Raw genomic sequence first — 5,449 nt, forward strand, 5'->3', positions numbered from 1 at the left:
TCTACATTTATCCTACTTGAAGTTATTCAGCTTTTTAGGTGGGTAGATTAATATTTTTCATCAAATTTGGAGATTTTTAAGTCATTATTTATGCAAATATTCCTTCGTCATCTTTCTCTCTCTTCCCTCTCTCTGGGACTCCCATTCTGTGTATGTTGGTACAAATTTTTGTGATCTGCAAGTCTCAAATTTCTGTTCTTTTTTTTTCTTCTTTTTTCTTTTTTTTTCCCCTTCTATTCCTCAGACTGGATCATTTCAACAGTCATATTTTCATCTTTCATGATTCTTTCCCCTGCTTACTCAAATTTGATGTTGAACTCCTCTAGGAAATCTTTCATTTCTGTTGTATTTTTCAACTTCAGGGTTTCTATTGGTTGTTTTTAATAACTCCCATACATTTATTAATATTCTCTATTTAGTGACATACCATTCCCATACTTTCCTTTAGTTCTTTAGATATGGTTTCCTTTAGTTTTTAAACATATTTAAAATACATAATTTAAGGTCTTCCTCTGGAAGTCTATCTGGGATTCCTCAAGGAGAGTTTATATTGATTTTTCCTCCCTGTGTATATGCCTTACATTCTTGTTTCTTTTCATGTCTCACAAGTTTTTTGTTGGAATCTGAAATAATATAATGTGGCAACTCTGAAAATCAGAGACTCTTCTCTCCCCAAGGTTTGTTATTGTTTCTTTTTTGTTTGTTAGTGATCTTTCTGAACTAATTCTATGAAGTCTGCATTTTTGTTATGCATGACCACAGAAACCCCTTCTCAGTTAGCTTGTTGTTAAGTAGTGGCTGGACAAAGATTTCCCTAGATGTCTGGAACCAATAAGTCTCCCAGTCTTTGCCAAAGGGCCCTGGGTTTGTGTTGGGTCATACCTTCAACTTCAGCTGGTGCTTATAACCCAACTTTAGCTTTCACCTCCTGCTTGCTTAGTGTCTCAGGGTTATCCAGAGGTGAGAACTTAGGGTCTTTTAAGACTTTCCCGGCCTAGGACTTTCCTAGCACCTGGGTGGCTCAGTGGGTTAAGCAACTGCCTTCAGCTCAGGTCATGATCCCAGAGTCCTGGGATCGAGTCCTGCATCAGGCTCCCTGCTTAGTAGGGACCTTCCTCCTCTCATGCTCTCTCTTTCTCTCATTCTCTCTCTCAAATAAATAAATAAATAAATAAAATATTAAAAAAATAAAAATAAAAAGACTTTCCTGGCCTATGCACAGTGCTCTGCATATACGCAGCCTTCTAGATTTTACCTCGCTTTGTTAGGTGTTGATAATCCCATTCAATGACCTGCAAACCGAGGCCCAAATATGTTAAGTGACTTACATAAGCTCTCCATCAAGCAGTGAAGGACACAAGATTCAAACCCAAAGTCATGTTCTTTGGGCTCCAAGAAGCAAGACACCTTCAACTTCCACTGGCATTCCTCTTTCGTGCTTACTGGTGACCCTGGCTTTAATCTAGCACAGAAGCCTACACCAAGTCTGAGACTGAAAGGTTAGCTCTTGGGAGTTGAAAATGACTTGGTCATAGAGACTTAGAGTCAAAGCTAATTCCAAGGAATCTCGAGAACTGAGGAAGGAAAGCTTGCCCCATGTGTGATAAGCCAAAACCACCTGTGCATTTTTAGGACTGGGGGAAACTTCAAGGCCATCACAACTGACTCTAGCCCATTTTAAAAGCTGTCTTTTGCTGGGCCCTCACTACCAGTATCTGGTTCCCTGACAAGTATTTACACTCTAGCAGGTCTATGAAACAGAAAACAAATAAAGAAAAACAAAAAAACCTCCACAAATGGCTTACTTATAAGGTGGCATATGGTTCCAGAGTCTAAGACCTTAACTTCTAGGATCAACTTCCACTGAATCCTTTCATGGAATCCTTGGACAGGGAGCTCATTACCTTCCAGACCAACTCCTTCCCGCCCCTCTGCTTGTCAGAAAATCAGGCCAGCACAGGGGAAACAAGAGGAGTCTTGAGAGTCTAGAGGTTTAGATCTTTGACTATCCTCCTTCTGATCTGCATGATTTTGCCAAGTCACTTCCTCTCTCTGAACCCGTTTCCTCATCTGAGAAACGGGGAAAAGCATGCCTGGTTGGCAAGGCTGTCCGAGGGTTGATGACATAAAGTCGTCAGGCACGTTCAGTAGAACGATCAACAATACAGCTGTTACTGGGTTCTTCCATGAAGGAACTGAAGTCTGAGTCTTGGCAGTTTCCATTGTCCCTAAGGCTGATCCTTCCGTCCAACTTCCTGTCGGTACTTTCAGATCTTGCAAACATCCATTGCAATTGCCCCTTTTTATTAAAGCTAAACCACTCTTCTCCCTGAACAGCTCCCCAAACACATGACTTCCTTCACCACCATATTTCCTCTCCTCTAGGGATAAGATCCACACACACATCTCCCACCCCACCACCACCCACAGAGTGGGAAGGTCCGAGAGCTGCTCAGGACCAGTGGAGAGGAAAAAGGGCATCTCTGACTGCCTCCTTTCAAAGCTTGTATCTCTCCTAATGAAGCCCAAGGGCACCCCTTATGCCACAAGGTGGGACCACCCAGGACTATCCAGAGCCTCCTGGTTGCCCCTAAATTTGTGGATCACAAACCAATATCTTTCCCAAACCTTTTATTTACTTATTTTTTTAAATGGATGTCTGTGTCTTTTTAAAATACATCTTGTTGGAGTCAGCACACGTCCCAGGCTGCTGAGGCCCTGATGGTCACATCCGTCTTAAAGCAAAGCATCTTAAAGCAAAGCATCAACCTTAATGAAAATAAATCCTACTACATCATCTGATTTCCTCCCATCTCCCCATGCTCTGCTGCCCGCCTCCATGGCAAACGTCCTATGTAGATGAGTTCCTGAGGCCATTTCAACAAGAAACAAGACTGGGGCCCAGGAGATGCTAAAATCAAGTCCCTGAGTATTTATGGGACACTTGACATGAAGCAGGCATTTCCAGACCTCATACCTATGGGACCTTTGCAACCATCCTCTGCAGAGATCGTCATGAACCCATTTATAGAAGAGTCAATGATGTCAAGTGATTCACGCAAAATCACGCAGCTGGTTGCCATAGGGATGGGGCACAACTCTGGGATTCTCTGACCCTGGAGCCTATATTCTCTTCTTTATACTGTCCATGTTCCTCATTTTGCTAATAGAGTCTGAGTAGTTCTCCAGTTTCGAAGTGCATAGAAATCACCTGGAAAAACTGCTTAAAAAGAAAAAAAAAAGATCCATCCTGGGGTGCCTGGGTGGCTCAGTGGGTTAAAGCCTCTGCCTTCGGCTCAGGTCATGATCTCAGGGTCCTGGGATCGAGCCCCGCATTGGGCTCTCTGCTCAGAAGGGAGCCTGCTTCCTCCTCTCTCTCTGCCTGCCTCTCTACCTACTTGTGATCTCTGTCTGTCAAATAAATAAATAAAATCTTAAAAAAAAAAAAAAAAGATCCACCCTGAGTCCTCCAAATTTTGATTCACTAGGTCCAGGGTGAGGCTTGGACACCTTGAGGAAGACCTAGTCCTTCACAAATAACAGCCTTTCCTGCCATGCCTGGTACTGGGCTCCGAAAGTCAACTCTCAAGCATCGCCCTGTGTGTCAAATCTGCGTTAGCTTATTTCCTGGCCAAGCCAGCACAAGTAAGGGCAGAGAGCCTCTTCTGGAGGGGAGAGGCAGGCCTTTGGAGCCATCCTCAGCCTCTGCCTCTTGCCGTTCCCGTGGCATTTTTCAGCCCAGACCCTAAACTTCACCTCCTTCTGTGACCTCTGATTAGCTTTCCAGATCTGGCCTGAGGAAGCGGGAAAGCCCAGGCATGGATGTTGCAATGACAGATTATTTAACACAACTGAGTGCTCTCTGCATCATGAATTTCCCCACTGGAGACATGAGACATTTCCTGGGCTGCCTGCCAGGTTGAGTCCCCAGCCAGGAGCGTTTACACAGAGATACAAATGGCTTTTTGCCCACCCGCTGTGGCTTGTCATGGCTGCTTCCTCCCCACGGCAGAAAGATGCCACATCAAATGTTGGCCTTTAAAGACACTTACTTCACGGATCTGGGAGACTTCCCTATCTTCACCTACCATCATGCAGGCCTGTTCCTTAGAGGTACCCCTTTTGGTCACGAGATAAAAAGAGAAAACTGCTTCTTCCTTCCTTTTCCGTATGTGAGTAATGACTGACTCTTTCTCGTGGTTCATGTGTGGCGACAGGGTTTCTGCAGACAGAATCTAAATTTAATTAGAAGTTCACGAGCTGTCTGTCTGCATTTTGTCTATTCTGTCACGGAGAGACTGGACCAAAGGGTGTGTGTGACTTTAAACAAGATACCCAAGCCCTCTGAGGTCCAGTTCCTTCATAATGAGATAGGGATAACAATCCTAACTGTCTCTTGGTTATTAAGCATCTGAATGAACACAGAGTGCAAAGGACCCAGCAAAATCGCAGACACGTAGTAAGGGCCTCTGGCTCTGTGTCTCTGCATGTGTTGTCATCACTTTCTGCATCTGGCTACATAAGGTGTGGTCCCCAAAGAAGCAGCACCTCCCTCCCCTGGGACCTTGATAGAAATGCAGGATCTCATGCCCCACCCCAGACCTGTCCAATCAGAATCTGCATCTTGATAGGTTTAGGCATTGCAGCAAGGGGGAAGTGGTTGGCTCACTATCCGACAGGGTAGGGAGGCTGGGAATGGGTATGGCAACAGATCTCTAACCAATTTTCTATCTTTTCACACTGTTCACCATCTCTGCTACTCTGTGCCAGAATGTACTCCATCGCCCCGTGGGAGTGATCTCCTTCTATAGAACTCTGACCTTCTTGCCCTCCAAGTGTTGCCCAGGGGATAAAAGACCAACTTCTTGGAGGGGCATTCAGGTCCCCCCGCAATCTGGACCAATCCAACCTTTCCTGCCATGGCTTCTGCAGACACTGTGTTCTATCCACCCTGGGCAATGTCTGTCATTTCTGAAGGGCAGACTTCACTTAGAGGCCTCGGCTCCTAATTCCAGAAATGATCCCCCATCCCCATGGGATACTGTCATTTCATTACCTTCACCCACTTACTCAAGCTCCAGTTCCTGGAATGCTCTTCTCCATCTCTTAAACCCTACCCCATCTTCAAGGCTCAGGTCTATCGTAATTGTCAGAATATGTACAGGTCAAGGTCGTAAAGGGTGAGCATCTGACAGTCAAGAATGTGGGTTGTTCGTTGACCCACCAACAGCTATTTAAATCCCTTTGGGAAAGTCTGAACTTCTGAGACGTGTGTACTCTGATCAACCCTAGTTGGATAAAGGAGATAGTAAAGGTGCCAAATCAGAGAGTTGTTGTGACGATTCCTTGGCAGGGGGTGGGGGGCTACTGTGCCTGGCCTAGTGACTGGCACATACTAAATGTTCAACAGAACTTCAGCAAACCCACCATGGTGGAAAACCACTTCAGC

This window comes from Lontra canadensis, unplaced genomic scaffold (assembly GCF_010015895.1).
Source record: "Lontra canadensis isolate GAN:19392208 unplaced genomic scaffold, GSC_riverotter_1.0 scaffold137, whole genome shotgun sequence".
NCBI lineage: Eukaryota > Metazoa > Chordata > Mammalia > Carnivora > Mustelidae > Lontra > Lontra canadensis.